This window comes from Rana temporaria, chromosome 11, assembly GCF_905171775.1.
Source record: "Rana temporaria chromosome 11, aRanTem1.1, whole genome shotgun sequence".
NCBI classification, from domain to species: Eukaryota; Metazoa; Chordata; class Amphibia; order Anura; family Ranidae; genus Rana; species Rana temporaria.
In genome coordinates, this window is record NC_053499.1 from 115,560,686 (window position 1) to 115,578,660 (window position 17,975).

At 46.9% G+C, this 17,975-nt stretch overlaps 1 protein-coding gene across 2 annotated transcripts in view; it reads right to left on the bottom strand.

The window, feature by feature from the left end:
- Window positions 1–17,209, bottom strand: part of SLC29A2 (solute carrier family 29 member 2) — an 85,564-nt gene extending 68,355 nt beyond the window's left edge. Inside the window, exon 1 of one of the 2 annotated variants that reach the window (XM_040328883.1) lies at window positions 17,121–17,209. The gene's annotated coding sequence lies outside the window, so the exon portion shown is untranslated. Of the gene's footprint in view, window positions 1–16,810; window positions 16,974–17,120 lie in introns of those variants that run through there. The other variant, XM_040328882.1, reaches the window with a different exon arrangement.
- Between the last annotated feature and the right edge of the window lie 766 nt (window positions 17,210–17,975).

Sequence of the window (17,975 nt, forward strand, 5' to 3'; positions counted from 1 at the left end):
TTCTAGCATCTTATTCAGCATAGTAGCGTGAGCTACAGTATGCCTTTATATATTTTTTTGGCGCCGTACTCACTGTGTAATCGCCTACGAAATTTCCCGGGGAATGGGCGTTCCTATTCAGAGGGCTCGTGATTGACGGCCGGCTATGGCGCGTCACGGAAATAGCCAAAATAGGTGTTTGCTCTTCACGGCGCCTGCGCAGTCAGCTCCGATGTCTGTGCACAGGCGCCGTATAGCGCCGGGAAGAGCTGAGACCTACGCCGGCTATTTTCGTGAAGCGTGACGCGCCATAGCCGGCCGTCAATCAGGAGCCCTCTGAATAGGAACGCCCATTCCCTGCGGGGAGTCTGGAATTTTACTACGCGATATAACAGTGAGTACGGCGCCAAAAAAAAATATAAAGGCATACTGTAGCTCGCGCTACTATGCTGAATGAGATGCTAGAAAGTTGTTTTTAGGGTGAAACACCGCTTTAAAGGTCCAAATTTTTGGCTGAATTCTCCTGTGCAATTCGCTCCAGAGATGTGTGAACCGGCTCCATTGAGAGCCGGTCCCAAACTCCTGACATGCAAATTGGATGCTGCTTCACACCAAAAAGCGCACTCCAGATCCGTTCTGGATGCGAGTTTTGAATGTGTATGCTCAGGTGCGTTTTTAATGCATTTCTGCATGCATTCCAGATGCTCTTTTGTTATGTGTTTTTTTTTTGTTCACTGTACTGGGGTCCGGTGTATTTTTTTAAGTGTTTTACTGCCTTCCAGCACAGTCCAGTGCAGGAAAAATGCAGCATGTTCTATTTTTTTTTTCTGGAACTGGAAAGCCCTGGAACTGATTGCACTGGTGTGAATTATCCCATTGGAAACAATATAACCTACTTTCTATACATTCAGAAAAAAAAGGCACAGGACTGCATGTGGTGTGAACTGACCCTGAGTGTATATATTTTTAACCACTTAAGGACCGCCTCCTGCACATATACGTCGGCAGAATGGCACGGCTGGGCACATCCACGTACAGGTACGTCCTGTACTAGTTTACTAGTACCCAGCTGTGGGTCACGGGCGCGCTCCCGCGACCCGGTCCAAAGCTCCAGGACCGTGGGACTCGCGGACCCGATCGCCGCTGGAGTCCCGCGATCTGTCCCCGGAGCTGAAGAAAGGGGAGAGCTGTGTGGAAATACGGCCTCCCCGTTCTTCACTGTGGCGCTGACATTGATCGTGTCATCCCTTTTATAGGGGGACACAATCGATGACGTCACACCTACAGCCACACCCCCCTACAGTTAGAAACACAAATGAGGTCACACATAACCCCTTCAGTGCCCCCCTGTGGTTAACTCCCAAACGGCAACTGTCATTTTCACAATAAACAATGCATTTTAAATGCATTTTTTGCTTTGAAAATGACAATGGTCCCAAAAATGTGTCAAAATTGTCCGAAGTGTCCGCCATAATGTCGCAGTCACGAAAAAAAAAAAGGAATAAAAATGCAATAAAAAACTATCCCCTATTTTGTAAAAGCTATAAATTTTACGCAAACCAACCGATACACGCTTATTGCGATTTTTTTTTACCAAAAATAGGTAGAATAATACGTATCGGCCTAAACTGAGGAAAAAAATTGTTTTATATATTTTTGGGGGATATTTATTATAGCAAAAAGGAAAAAATATTGCATTTTTTTCAAAATTGTCGCTCTATTTTTGTTTATAGCGCAAAAAAATTAAAACCGCAGAGGTAATCAAACACCACCAAAAAAAGCTCCATTTGTGGGAAAAAAAGGACGCCAATTTTGTTTGGGAGCCACGTCGCACGACCGCGCAATTGTCAGTTAAATCGATGCAGTGCCGAATCGCAAAAAGGGGCCTGGTCTTTTACCTGCATTTTGGTCCGGGTCTTAAGTGGTTAAAGCAGTAAATGAGACAATGGTTTTGGGGCTGGTTCACATCAATTCGTACATTAAAAAACGCAGCCACTGGGGTTCGGGAACGATAGCGGTGTCGATGCGCTGATCACGGAACATCGCATGTTTACTTTTTTTTTTTTAAAGCAAACTTGATTGAAATGTAAGAAGGTGGTTTGTGTTGCACTGTGCAAAATAAATAAATAATAATTTAGCTATCCATTTATATTGTGTTAGGGTGTTTGGTTATTTATTTTCACAGGGTGCCGTGACGTCATTGCGTTCCGTCCTGAACGCTGGCCGTGGTTGCAGACTGAGTAGCGAGGAGCATCGGAACACTACAGCTGAAGCGCCCTCTCTTTTTTATCCTTGTCCACTTTGATGCAGTTTTTGGCAACATAACTGTAAATGCATTACTTTTATTAAATTTAACCTTTGGTTTAAACGGTATGCACTATGAATAGTTTCTTTTGTTCCAATTTATGACACCCGGATCGAATGCTGAGTTATATTATTGCTGAAAAGGTATTGGGAGACCAGACTTCCCATAGGCTCTATAAGACTGGTGGAAAACAGTCTTTACCTCTGGTAAGCAGTTAATCCTATTTTCACGAATTGCATGGGTGAACACCATTTCACAGCAATCAAGATCTCATCACATCTTGTTAATTAAGGAATTTTCTTTATAGATGAAATCACACCGGATTAAGAGACACTTTTTAATTTTGGGTTTTTAAACGGACTTTGCTGTTTTTTCTATCACTTATTCATTTAATTCATTTGGACTCTTTTTCATATCAAAGAGCCTTTTTTTTGCTTACACTGTTTTTACTTAATTGTATTTAAGCAATCTATCACTAATAACAGCGCTGCACTGCTTTCTATATTTATGCTTGTTAATTTGTTGTACACATTTTAGTGCTAGCTGCTACTTATCTTTCTTTTTGTTTGTTCATAACATCACTCATCACTTGTCTATCACTAATTTTTTAGCGCAGCGCCAACCTTTGGGTTTTTTTATTTTATTTATTTTCACAGTCTAGTCGTTAATTGTATTTATTATTACAAAGTATTCATTTAATATTTATTATTTTTAATTTATTTGATTATTATTATTAGTAGTAGTATTTGATCTATTATTATTAGTAGTAGTAGTATTAACACCCTAACAAAAAATAAATAACCCCAAACCTTACCCGAACGAAAAAAAAATAAAATGAATAATGATAAAAAATAAATAAAAGCGAATGGAAAAAAGCTGAAATACTTAGCAACAAATGATGCAACAGATAATAGTTTTCTCTATTGGCCAATAACAAAAATTCAGCTGAACTCGCACGATTTCACTCCCGCCCGTCAGTTCCGATTCTGGCCACGATTACAGACAAATCTGTGTAGATTTCTGCACAGATTGTCAAAGTTAATCGCAGACCGAAATTGCAAAAAGTAGTACAGAAACTACTTTTTGAAATCGGTGCACCGATTAGGACGGTGCCATTGCCGGCAAATGCTGCAGATTTGACATGTCAAATCGCATGTTAAACGCACCAGTGTGAACCAGGGAAAAAATACAGAAACAACTCAGATGCTACACTCAGGTGTGAATGCAGCCTAAAAGAAACCCAATCAACAACTTTCAAAATTGCTGTCAGAATCATTGAAATATCAATGTACTTTAACCACTTGCCGCCCGCCAATGACAGATTGACGGCGGCAAAGTGGTTGTAGAATCCTGACTGGACGTCATGGACGGGGGCGCGCATCGCGGCGATCGTTGTTGCAGGGTGTCAGTCTGACACCCCGCAACACCGATCTCGGTAAAGAGTCTCTCACGGAGACTCTTTACCACGTGATCAGCCGTGTCCAACACGGCTGATCACGATGTAAACAGGAAGAGCTGTTGATGGCTCTTCCTCACTCGCGTCTGACAGACGCGAGTAGAGGAGAGCCGATCGGCGGCTCTCCTGACAGGGGGGGTTGCGCTGATTGTTTATCAGTGCAGCCCCCCCTCGGATCGCCACATGGACCACCAGGGAAGGGCAAAAAAAAAAAAAAAAAAAGTCTGGAAAAAAAAAAGATGCCAATTAGTGCCCACAAATGGGCACTGACTGGCAACATAAGTAAATCAGTGCCGCCCACAGTGTCCATCAGTGCCGCCCACAGTGTCCATCAGTGCCGCCCCACAGTGTCCATCAGTGCCGCCCCACAGTGTCCATCAGTGCCGCCCCACAGTGTCCATCAGTGCCGCCCCACAGTGTCCATCAGTGCCGCCCCACAGTGTCCATCAGTGCCGCCCCACAGTGTCCATCAGTGCCGCCCCACAGTGTCCATCAGTGCCGCCCCACAGTGTCCATCAGTGCCGCCCCACAGTGTCCATCAGTGCCGCCCCACAGTGTCCATCAGTGCCGCCCCACAGTGTCCATCAGTGCCGCCCCACAGTGTCCATCAGTGCCGCCCCACAGTGTCCATCAGTGCCGCCCCACAGTGTCCATCAGTGCCGCCCCACAGTGTCCATCAGTGCCGCCCCACAGTGTCCATCAGTGCCGCCCCACAGTGTCCATCAGTGCCGCCCCACAGTGTCCATCAGTGCCGCCCCACAGTGTCCATCAGTGCCGCCCCACAGTGTCCATCAGTGCCGCCCCACAGTGTCCATCAGTGCCGCCCCACAGTGTCCATCAGTGCCGCCCCACAGTGTCCATCAGTGCCGCCCCACAGTGTCCATCAGTGCCGCCCCACAGTGTCCATCAGTGCCGCCCCACAGTGCCCATCAGTGCCCATCAGTGCCGCCCCACAGTGCCCATCAGTGCCGCCCCACAGTGCCCATCAGTGCCGCCCCACAGTGCCCATCAGTGCCGCCCATGAGTGCCCATCAGTGTCGCCCATGAGTGCCCATCAGTGCCGCCCATGAGTGCCCATCAGCGCCGCTAATCAGTGCCACCTCATCTGTGCCCAGTACTACCTCATCGATGTCCATCAGTGCCATCTCATTTGTGCCCATCAGTGCCGCCATATCAGTGCCCGTAATTGAAAGAGAAAACTTACTTATTTACAAAAAAAATTACAGAAAAAAATAAAAACGTAATTTTTTTTCAAAATTGTCAGTCTTTTTTTAGTTGTTGCGCAAAAAAAAAAAAAAAAAATCGCAGAGGTGATCAAATATCACCAAAAGAAAGCTCTATTTGTGGGGAAAAAAAGGACGCCAATTTTGTTTGGGTACAGTGTAGCATGACCGAGCAATCGCCATTCAAAGTGCGACAGTGCTGAAAGCTGAAAATTGGCTTGGGCGGGAAGGTGCGTAAGTGCCTGGTATGGAAGTGGTTAATGGAAGTTCCTCCTGGTGTCGCTGTTAATGCACTGAAGTGAGAGCTCCTAAAATTAAATTCGGAAACTACCATCCAGCCCAGACACATGAACGCAGCATTAGCCCTCTCTTCTTCTGGGCGCATCCGATTACTGTCAGTGCTGGCTAACCTCTTTTCTAGCTTTCTTACATAACCTTTTATATAGTAGCCATGTGAGGAGTAAAGCAGAATACTCTACAAACCTTACTGGTTTACTGTTCTTCAGACTATGATGGGGAAGAGAGGCAGACTGAGTAATAAAATGCCTAGTGGAAGGAATAGTGCCCCATTGTTGGGTGTCAGTGGGAGGAATAGTGCCCCATTGTTGGGTGTCAGTGGGAGGAATAGTGCCCCATTGTTGGGTGTCAGTGGGAGGAATAGTGCCCCATTGTTGGGTGTCAGTGGGAGGAATAGTGCCTCAAGGTCTACATCACAGGTGTCAAACACAAGGCCTGCGGGCCAAATCCGGCCCTCCAGGCCATTTCATGTGGCCCTTGCACCTGCAGGAGAGCTCCAGCCCTCCTCTGGTCCTCCTTCAGACCCCTACTTTCTGCTTTCAAGCAATGCATCCAGCTTCTTCCCAGCAGCAGCATACGGAAAGGGGGTGCACTGTGATGTGAGGGAGAGTGGGGGAGTCAACTTCTGATGGTGGGGTGGCTCTTGACATCTAATGTAAGGGGAGGGGATGCGCTGGATATCTAATCTTACAGATACAACCGGCCCTTTTGAGGACAATTATAATGCTAATGCGGCCCACGATGAAATTGAGTTTGACACCCCTGGTCTACATAAAGGCAAGCAAAGCACCACATCCAGCCCCCACTGCTCTATAGTGTCAATTGAGTGATAGCTTAGAGTTTGATGGGACTGACGATATCAGATCCAAGATAGTGGTGCCCAGCATTAGTCTCAGGGTTTCTGGATGTCTACACAAGAGAATTTATCATGTAAAGTACATCCCTAAAATATGTTAAATGTGCATATAATTTATGGATAGATTGCTGTTAAAATAAACAGGGTCTCTCTAAATATTACGTAAACCCGTACACACGATCAGTCCATCCGATGAAAACGGTCTGAAGGACAGTTGTCCTAGGTTAACCTATGAAGCTGACTGATGGTCCGTCGTGCGTACACACCATAGGTTAAATAACCGATCGTGTCAGAACGCGGTGACGTAAAACACGGCGACGTGCTGAAAAAAACTAAGTTCAATGCTTCCAAGCATGCGTCGACTTGATTCTGAGAATGCGCGGGTTTTTAACCGATGGTTTTGCATACTAACGATCGGTTTTGACCCATCGGTTACCATCCATAGGTTAAATTTTAAAGCAAGTTCTCATTTTTTTAACCGAAGGTTAAATAACCTATGGGGCCTACACACGATCGGTTTGGACTGATGAAAACGGTCCATCAGACCGTTTTCATAGGTTTAACCTATCGTGTGTACGAGGCTTTAAGGGCTCGTTCAGACTTGTGCTCTGTGGTAAAGTGTGGAAAAAAACACTCAACAAAAATGCCAACACATCCCACATGCTGTGTGTTGTAGTTTGGGGGGATTTCTAAAAAGGGATCATATGCAGTTTTTGAATGACCTGGACAGACAAAGAAAAAATAAATCTTCCTCTCTAGATTAAAGCATCCACGTTCAGTGCCTCCTCAAAATCTGCATTAGCAGGGCCCTGGTATGCCGACTTCATATCCCAGCTGCTCTCTGTACACTGGGGTTTGGTCACCTCACTGTTCCTCTGCAGCAGGGTAGCAGTGACATCAGTTATTGAGGTAGTGGTTCTCACATTCACAGAACACTAAATGAATGAAAAACAGCCAGATAGAGTTTTTTTTAAATTGTGACAGCAGATGCAGGGAGAAGATCCCCAGTCCACTGTCACAATAGGGACAAGGGTGGAATATGTTATGAAAGGTAAACTTAGCCTTTAATGCATTGTCTAATGCATTAAGGTAAAAAAAAAAATAAAATAAAAAAAACACTGACACCCACTCTTCTCTTCCTGCATTTTTGGGCTCCCACTGCTGCCAATCAAATCCTGTGAAGAGGGAGCAGAGAGGGGGGCCAAGCCACTCTGAGTTACTATATAGGCACACAGCCCAGCTCAGGATTAAGCCTTTAGGGGTGCCCCTATAGCAGTCCGCTTGCTATGGGGACACTCGGGGGGGGGAAGGGAAGGAACCATGGATTGCCAGTGGGGAACCCCAGAAGAGGAGGTTCCGGACCACTTTGTGCGATACTATTACACAGAGCAAGCAAATATTGTTATTCTAATAAAAAAATTAAAAATAAACCACCACAAACAAAGCTTTACAATTACTGGGTAAAATAGTTGTCCGATTAAATCTGGGTTGGATGGCTGTGCAGTCGAGAGGTCCAGCATTGCAGAAATTCAAGTATGTGGATAAGAAGATGAGCTTCCTCTGGTGATAACGGTCTTTGAACTGAGAGGGTATCCAGGACTCATCCACAGCCCATCAGGATGGCCACTGTGGCTGGAACCTTTCAGACCAGCAAAAACGAAGGGTTTTCCCTAACATCAGGGAATGAGAGCCACTAGGCCAGAGCTAACCTGATTTAGGTTGTGGCAGGCAAATACGATTGTTGGAGGGGTTTGCTTTCTTGTCCCATGCAGCCATAACATTGGCGTGAAATTGGGCAAAGAGAACTACTTTGAAATCTCACAATCAAGTCCAGAATCCTCATGCAAAGCAAAGGGTTAATTGGCTCCAGGACTGCTGAGTCCGAATGAGGGAGTTGAGGATTTGGAGTCTTTTGTGTGGAAGGAAAACCCTGGAAGTCCTAGAACAGGGGTGTCAAACTCAATTTCATTGTGGGCCGCATCAGCATTATGATTGCCCTCAAAAGGGCCGGTTGTATCTGTAAGATTAGATGTCCAGCGCATCCCCTTCCCTTACATTCACCCCACCATCAGAAGTTGAGTCCCCCACTCTCCCTTATATCACAGTGCACCCCCCTTTCCTTATGCTGCTGCTGCTGCTGCTGGGAAGAAACTGATGCATTGCTTGAAAGCATAAAGTAAGGGTCTGGAGGAGGACCAGAGGAGGTTTGGAGATTTCCTGCAGCTGCAGGAGAGGTACGAGGGCCACATGAAATGGCCTGGAGGGCCTGATTTGGCCCTCTGGCCTTGTGTTTGACACCTGTGTCCTAGATGATGAGTTGGTTTGCAGTGTCAATTTCTGGAGATTCAGGATACACACAAATTCCTGCAGTTTTAACAGTTTGTTGGAAGTACATAGTAGAAGGAATTCCTTGCGAGAGAAGACAAGCAAGTACATGGGGCTAGTACCTTGGTGAATACCCAAGCTGCAGTGGACAGACCAAAGAGAGGGCAATGAATTGATAATATTGTGCGCCCACCACAAAGCACAGGATATGTTGCTATGTCAGGAAGATAGGAACATGAGGCCATAATTGTCCCAGATAATAGGAAGCACTGACTGACCTTAAAGACGTCATGCTGCATTTTTGTACCAGAGGGAAGGTGTTGATAAACTTTGAATCCAGTATGGGTCGAATACCCTCTTTTGCTTCCAGAAAGGTTAACAGGTTTGAGTAGAAACTAGAGTTGCATGATACCATGCATTTGCATGAGTATTGTTACTCGTGCAAATGCTCAGATACTGGAAACCGATACCTTCAGGCTCAGTTCTTTGAGCCGTCAGCGAAATGCCCCCATTAGCATGAGCTACAGAAAACGACAAAACATAAGGCGCACTGACCTAGTGCCTTATCCTAAGAACATATCTTCATTATTGAAAAAAGTGAAAAGTATTGCGGCAATTGCATCAAAGCTCATCACAAAAAATAGCACCATCCGGTCCACAGTACATCATAACTTGTGACAGGACAAAAGATCATCCAATAGACTAACGTGTTTTAAGGACTACCCTTTTTCTCAGAGCCCTCTGAGGAAGGTGCTAGTCCTCAAAACGTGTTCATCTATTGCAGTGGTTCTCAACCTTTTAGTGCCGTTACCCCTTGATAAAATATCCAAAGTTGTGGGGACCCCCAACAGTAAAATTATTTTCGAAGCGTGAGTTGTCAGCACCCAAGGCAAGACAAGTAATTTGCGACCATAACCCACGGAAATTTTGCGCTCCCTGAGTCCCCTCCACTCGTAAAGTATTAAAACCTCATATGGTACATTTTAGGATGTCTCTTTGTTCTCCTTTCTTTCCCTTTTATCTCTGGCTATCCTAATTTATTTTTCCCCCATCCCTCTCTCTAGCCATCTTTCTTGTTTTTTCTCCTATTCTTTCTCTCCCGTTTTCTTTCGTCCTGCCCCTCTTTTCCTCTCCCTTCCATGTATTCTCTATTTTTATTCCTTCTCTTACTACTTGGTGGGGGGGAATGGGATGAGTGGCAATGCTGGGGGGAATTCTGAAAAGCCAACTTGGGTGCTCTTGATCAAGGTCATCTGCTGATCTGAGAAATGTAGTGGTGACTTTTAATGGGAACTATAATCGCAGTTAGTGTTACTCACTGTTTCTCCGACTTTGTGGTGTCTCATAGCAGTGACACCAATGCTGAAATCAGGAGATGGGGTCTCCTCCAGCCCCTCCCACCTCACAATCCTCATCAGTCAGCAGATCTCTAGTCTCTGCCCCCCAGCCATGCCAGGAACTGAATGGGCCGCTGCAAAGAGGCTGAGTGGGTGGCCGTGGGCTCCAGGAACAGCCCAAATGGGTAGCCACAGGCTCCAGGGACAGCCCTACTGGGCAGCTGTATAAAAGCTGGAAGCGGTGCGGGCTTCAGGAACAGCCCAGGATTTGGTGACCCCTGGCAAATCATCATTTGACCCCCAAGGGGGTCCCCACCCCCAGGTTGAGAACCACTGATCTATTGGATCTGCTTTTGTCCTGTCACACATTATGATGAACTGTGGACTGGATGGTGCAGTTTTTGTGATGAACTCTAGGTCAGTGCACCTTGGGTTTTGTTTTGTGGTTTCCAGACTCCTCCAGTCTAATCAGGGCGTTATCCATGAAAGCCAGGATGAAAGTATAGGACAACGTCAACAGAAAATTCTCTCCTGAGTGGAGGGCCAAGGTAACAATGTTATACTTCCGTTATTGTACTACAGGATGGATTCTGTACGACCCGCTGCCTTAACCAACTAGGGGAAGTCCAAAGTACTAAACTTTAGTACTTTGCTTTAGTAACTAAAGCAAGGCAAGAAAGAAAAAGGCTCCTGAGGCCTAGTGCATTATCCTTGGTAAAAAGTTTTATTAACAAGCAGAAGTGGAGTACTCACATTTGGTATCTGGAATAACATCACATCATTCCTCCAAAACAGGCATATGCAATTAGCGGACCTCCAGCTGTTGTAGAACTACAAGTCCCATGAGGCATAGCAAGACTGACAGTCATAAGCATGACACCCAGAGGCAGAAGCATGATGGGATTTGTAGTTTTGCAACAGCTGGAGGTCCGCTAATAGCATATCCCTGCTCTAAAAGGTCATAAAACAGTATCCATATCTCATGGTATAGTAGAGTGAAGTAATCAGCCAACGCGTTTCAAGGATTTTTCCCTCTTCCGCCAGCCAATGTAATTGGCCACCCTATGGGCCCTAACTATTGTACTATATTACACTGGACTATATAGACAGATCTATATATTTACTGTATATACTCGAGTATAAGCCGACCCGAATATAAGCCGAGGCACCTAATTTTACCACACAAAAAAAAAAAAAAAATGGGAAAACTTATTGACTCGAATATAAGCCTAGGGGGTCCATCTGCATGCCTCACTGTGTCCATGCCTAGACTGACGTTTAACATGGGAGTCTATGGAATGGGGCTACATGTGTGCCAAGTTCCGGAGACCTATGGCCGGCACCGGGTCCCCAAAGTCACCAGAGAAATTACCATTTAACATGGGAATCTATGGAAGGGGTGCCCGGCTTTGAAAAAAAAAAAAATCGGTGCACCCTAGCCGTAGGTCCCCTGGACAACAAAACTTTGCACACTTGTAGAGAAAGAGTGGGGCTACATGTGTGCCAAATTTGGGGTCCAGGGGACCTACGGCCGGCCGGTACGGGGTCCCCAAAATCTGTGAGATCAGGCAGAGAAAGGTGATTGGAGTATAAGCCGAAGGGAGCCATTTTCAGCACAAAAAAAAAAAATTTGCTGAAAAACTTGACTTATACTCAAGTATATACGTTACATATGAGACAAAGTACACATAGACCAACTCATCGCGTGGGTTTCTGTCAATCCAGGCTCTTTCTGTAATCTTCTCACCCTATGCAGTTTACACCTTTAATTTACATTATCTTTTATACTTCTATTTTTATCTTCATTATTTAAATTTGATATTGTTGTTTACAAAGATCCCAACTACTCTACAGCCACGCAATGGAATATAAACACATACTTTTTTTCTACTACATATCGTATACTTGCACATATACACACACATTTTTATTTAGCGCATTCTGTATATTGCAGTTTTTACCTATATGCATGTAAGCCTCCATGTATGTATATACGTGTACACTTTTAAGTACTAGTATTTTCACTTCTATCTATGGTGTTTTCTGATGTAGCACTTTTGCATAAGCAAAGGAGGACTATTCCCCAAAGGCTATACCAGCTATCCAGTCCACTACATCTAAAGATCCAGGTGGATCCCAACTTTAGGCCGAGTTTTTCCGCATCCAATTCACACAGCAGGCGATTGTGACCGGCGCTTTATGGAGCCGGTATACATATCTCCACAGTGGCTCCGGTGCGATTTGCACAGGAGCCCTGTGCATCTTTTAGTTTGTTTCAAGTCCGAATTCAGCCCAAAATCTGACCTGAAACAGCGAACAAGGATGCACCGGACTCCTGCTGTGAGCCGCTACATGCTCAAATGTGAACTGAGCCTTAAAGTTGGGATCACTCCAGAGTCAGGAGGTCACCCGACAGCTGATATTAGCCCACTGTTGGCTGAATACGGGTCACAGGAGTGCAGAACCAAGTCTCTCCTGTAACCCACAGAGCTTTGACCCCACTTCCCCTTTAAATGCATGTCTGCGTGATCATTATTGAACTCCACCCCCTGAACCCAGAAGACTGTCAATGTGCTCTCAGATACAATCACACATGCTGGTGATAGGAACTTACTCCCAGGAGGTAAGGTGGCAGAGAAGAGAGGGACAGGCAGCATGGTTATACTTGATGGAAGAGAAAAGCTGGCACTGTGGCCACTCAGACCTCTTCCACCAGAAGCACGGTTCGTTAGTTATGACAAATTCAACACGTGACATCACTTTCGATTTTTTTTTTTTTCTGTCATACGAGAATTTGTGACTTTAGTAACCTATTCAATTTCTACTTGCGACTATTAAGCGGAAAAAGTCGTACGATATTCGGATTGTGTGTACGGGCCATAAGGGACAACCAGTCAGCTTTTATCTTCCACTTTTAAAGCTTAAAGGGTTACTAAAGGAATTTTTTTTTTCCTTTAACCACTTCGTTACCGGGCCTATTTTGGCACTGTTCTCCTTTATGTAAAAATCACAATTTTTTTGCTAGAAAATTAATCAGAACCCCCAAACATTATATATTTTTTTTTAGCAGACACCCTAGGGAATAAAATGGCGGTCATTGCAACTTTTTTTCTCGCACGGTATTTGCGCAATAATTTTTCAAACGCCTTTTTTTAGGGAAAAAAACAGTTTCATGAATTAAAAAATAACAAAACAGTAAAGTTAGCCCAATTTTTTTGTATAATGTGAAAGACGATGTTACGCCGAGTAAATAGATACCTAACATGTCACGCTTTAAAATTGCGCACACTCATCGAATGGCGCCAAACTTCGGTACTTAAAAATCTCCATAGGCGACGCTTTAAAATTTTTTACAGGTTACTATTTTTGAGTTACAGAGTAGCTCTAGTGATAGAATTGTTGCACACGCTCTAACGCACGCGATGATACCTCACATGTGGGGTTTGACCGGTGTTTACATATGTGGGCGGGACTTGCATGCACGTTCGCTTCTGCACGCGAGCGACCGGGACAGGGGCGTTTTAAATTTTTTTTTTTATTATTTTATTTTTTTACTTCATTTTTTTATTTTTACACTTTTTTTGACATTTTTTTTTGACATTTTTTGATGTACACATCCCTTGTAATAGGAATCACTGTGACAGGTCCTCTTTATGGAGAGATGTGGGGTCAATAAGACCCCACATCTCTCCTACAGGCTTACAAGCATGAAATCGGTGAAAAACATTTCACCGATTACATGCCGACAGCCGCGATTGCGGCTTTGTTTACTTCCGGGTACCGGGCGTGACGTCATAACGTCGCGCCCGGCCCTCCGACGGTCATAGAGATGACTGTGACCGTCTGGTCACCAGTCATCTCTATGGTTCAGCAACGCGCGCCGGCCGATTCGTTCTCCGGGCCCCCGATGGCACGGGAGAGCCCGGAGAAGCACCGGATGGCGGCGGGAGGGGGGGGACGTCCCCTCCCGCTGCCTAGAAGAACGATCGAGCGGCGGAACCGCCGCTTTGATCGTTCATCTGGTGCACAGAATCGCAGACTGAAGACAGAGATATCTGAATGATGCCTGCAGCTGCAGGCATCATTCAGATATCACCACTCAAAGTCCAGGACGTCCTACGGATCTGAAGTGGTTAAAATAACAAACATGTTATACTTACCTCCACTGTGCAGTTTGTTTTGCACAGTGTGGCCCGGATCCACGTCTTCTGGGGTCCCTCAGCGGCTGTCTCTGGTCCTCCCCGCAATTACTCACCACAGTCATGCGAGAGCTTGCATGGTGGTCAGTAATTGCGGGCGCGCTCCCGTGATACAGCGGGCGGCCATAGCCGCTCACTGTATCACTCGGCCCTGCCGCGCAACGCGTCACTGGATGTGATTGACAGCAGCGCCAGCCAATGGCTGCGCTGCTCTCAACCCATCCGCTCTAGCCAATCAGCGGCGAAGAGGATCTCGGGACCGTGCGCAGGACTTTCAAGGGGTCAGGTAAGTATAGGGGGGGGGGGGGGGGGGGGGGCCGGCAGCATCAGATGTTTTTTCACCTTAATGCATAGATTGCATTAAAGCGGGGGTTCACCCGTACATAACAATTTTTTCCCTTAGCTTCATGCTCATTTTGTCTAGGGGAATCGGCTAGTTGTTTTAAAATATGAGCTGTACTTACCGTTTACGAGATGCATCTTCTCCACCGCTTCCGGGTATGGGCTGCGGGACTGGGCGTTCCTATTTTGATTGACAGTCTTCCGAGAGGCTTCCGACGGTCGCATCCATCGCGTCGCGATTTTCCGAAAGAAGCCGAACGTCGGTGGGCAGGCGCAGTATAGAGCCGCACCGACGTTCGGCTTCTTTCGGCTACTAGTGACGCAATGGATGCGACCGTCGGAAGCCTGTCGGAAGACTGTCAATCAAGAAGGAACGCCCGCTCCCGAAGACCCATACCCGGAAGCGACGGAGAAGATGCATCTCGAAAACAGTAAGTACAGCTCATATTTTAAAACAACTAGCCGATTCCCCTAGACAAAACAAACAGGAATCTAAGGGGATTGTTTGAAAAAATTGTTTTATGGGTGAACTCCCACTTTAAGGTGAAAAAACATTTTCCTTTACAACTCCTTTAAATGAACACACAAGATAGAAGCGGATTGGTTGCTATGCACAGTTGCTCCAGTTTCAGATAATTACCCCATATTGACTATAAGCTGAGCACACTTTACAATTGTATCCAGCCATCTTGAATGAACAATGCAGATAAATATAGAAATGAAGCAGAAGCTGAATGGCTAATCGGTTTCAGAGTAAAAAAAGATCTATTGAGAAAACTTTGCTGTCGCAGCTATAATAAGAGGAACATCTGAGAATAGAACAAGCAGTATATAGACTTCCCTGGACTGCAAATTAAGATGTGTGAGGAGTGTGTGGGTGGCATTTGCCCCTGTGTGAGGAGTGTGTGTGTAGCATTTGCCCCTGTGTGGGAGTGTGTGTGTGTGTAGCGGCATTTGCCCCTGTGTGAGGAGAGTGTGTGCGCGCAGCATTTGCCCCTGTGTGAGGAGTGTGTGTGTGTAGCGGCATTTGCCCCTGTGTGAGGAGAGTGTGTAGCGGCATTTGCCCCTGTGTGGGAGTGTGTGTGTGTAGCGGCATTTGCCCCTGTGTGAGGAGTGTGTGTGCGCGCAGCATTTGCCCCTGTGTGAGGAGTGTGTGTGTGTAGCGGGATTTGCCCCTGTGTGAGGAGAGTGTGTGCGCGCAGCATTTGCCCCTGTGTGAGGAGTGTGTGTGTGTAGCGGCATTTGCCCCTGTGTGAGTGGCATTTGCACCTGTGTGAGGAGTGTGTGTAGCGGCATTTGCCCCTGTGTGAGGAGTGTGTGTGTGTAGCGGCATTTGCCCCTGTGTGAGGAGTGTGTGTGCGCGCGCAGCATTTGCCCCTGTGTGAGTGGCATTTGCACCTGTGTGAGGAGTGTGTGCGAGTGGCATTTGCACCTGTGAGGAGTGTGTGTGTAGCATTTGCCCCTGTGTGGGAGTGTGTGTGTAGCGGCATTTGCCCCTGTGGGAGGAGTGTGTGTAGCGGCATTTGCCCCAGTGTGAGTGCGCACAGCATTTGCCCCTGTGTGAGTGGCATTTGCACCTGTGTGAGGTGTGTGTGTGAGTGGCATTTGCCCCTGTGTGAGGAGTGTGTGTGTGTAGCATTTGCCCCTGTGTGAGTGGCATTTGCACCTGTGTGAGGAGTGTGTGTGAGTGGCATTTGCCCCTGTGTGAGGAGTGTGTGTGTAGCATTTGCCCCTGTGTGGGAGTGTGTGTGTAGCATTTGCCCCTGTGTGAGGAGTGTGTGTGTAGCGGCATTTGCCCCTGTGTGAGGAGTGTGTGTGTGTAGCGGCATTTGCCCCTGTGTGAGGAGTGTGTGTGCGCGCGCAGCATTTGCCCCTGTGTGAGTGGCATTTGCACCTGTGTGAGGAGTGTGTGCGAGTGGCATTTGCACCTGTGAGGAGTGTGTGTGTAGCATTTGCCCCTGTGTGGGAGTGTGTGTGTAGCGGCATTTGCCCCTGTGGGAGGAGTGTGTGTAGCGGCATTTGCCCCAGTGTGAGTGCGCACAGCATTTGCCCCTGTGTGAGTGGCATTTGCACCTGTGTGAGGTGTGTGTGTGAGTGGCATTTGCCCCTGTGTGAGGAGTGTGTGTGTGTAGCATTTGCCCCTGTGTGAGTGGCATTTGCACCTGTGTGAGGAGTGTGTGTGAGTGGCATTTGCCCCTGTGTGAGGAGTGTGTGTGTAGCATTTGCCCCTGTGTGGGAGTGTGTGTGTAGCATTTGCCCCTGTGTGAGGAGTGTGTGTGTAGCGGCATTTGCCCCTGTGTGAGGAGTGTGTGTGTGTAGCGGCATTTGCCCCTGTGTGAGGAGTGTGTGTGTAGCGGCATTTGCCCCTGTGTGAGGAGTGTGTGTGTGTAGCGGGATTTGCCCCTGTGTGAGGAGAGTGTGTGCGCGCAGCATTTGCCCCTGTGTGAGGAGTGTGTGTGTAGCGGCATTTGCCCCTGTGTGTTTCACTGACCTGCTCGAAGAGCCGGTGAATCGATGTGCTCACTTCACTTCTAACGTGCTCGGTTTTAACACGTGCTTTCTCGGGAAATTCCCTACACGCAAGGTGTTGTAATCCTAGTCATGATGAATAAGTGTCTGGCTGCACACAGCTCGGTGCCGTTTCTCTGCCCATGCAGCCACCCCTCCTCCTCCCCCCATGTCTCCTCTCCCCTTCCTGCTGCAGCAAGTAAAAGACACCCGCAGATAAATTATATTCTGACCTGTAACGTACAATATCTATAGCCCGCAGGAAGGATAGCCTTCCACTCTGCAATGGTTACCTCTGTCAGTCCGTCGTGCTTCTTTGAAATTCCCGCCCAAAGTTCCCGCGATCTTTTTTCCCGGGTTATCTGTTTCCTTGATGCGAAGAGGAGGTTTTCTCATCACCGGGGAAGTAGTGTGCAATAATACATACACCCCTTGTATTGTGCTGCTAGAGACTGTGGTGTGTAGGACGGTATAGATACACATCTAAATAAAACTGCAGATTTCCAGTCATATAACAGTACTGTACACTTTTATGGGCTCCAACCCTTGTGTTAGAGACAGTGCCTGTGGCTTAAAGTAAATCCCCATGGAATGGAGCCAAACTTCGGTACTTAAAAATCCCCATAGGCAATGCTTTAATTTTATTTATTTTTTTACTGGTTACATGTTTTGAATTACAGAGGAGGTCTAGGGCTAGAATTATTGTTCTTGCTCTAACGTTCGCAGGGACATCTCACATGTGTGGTTTGAACACCGTTTTCATATGTGGGCGGGACCAGTGGCGTAACAACCGGGGGGCAGCCGGTGTTTCTGCCCCGGGCGCTGAGCTGAGGGGGGGCGCCGGCGCCCCCCTGGTAATTTTACCGGGATGAGGCGGGCAGTGTTGCCAACCGCCAGGTCGGACAGAGGTGGCGCGATGGCTACTGGCGGCGATGCGAGTGATGTCATCGCGCATCCTGCCAGGCGGCCAAACTTTAAAAATAGTCACTAAAGAGAGGGAAGGGAATGGAGCAATGGATGGACGAAGCAGTCTTGCCTGGCGGTGGTCTGTCCGGACTCCAGTCCAGAGACTCCAGACAATTTAGTGACAGCCCAGCGACAGCCCTGCCCAGCCCAGCAGATGCCCACAGTGCCCAGGCATCAGCAGC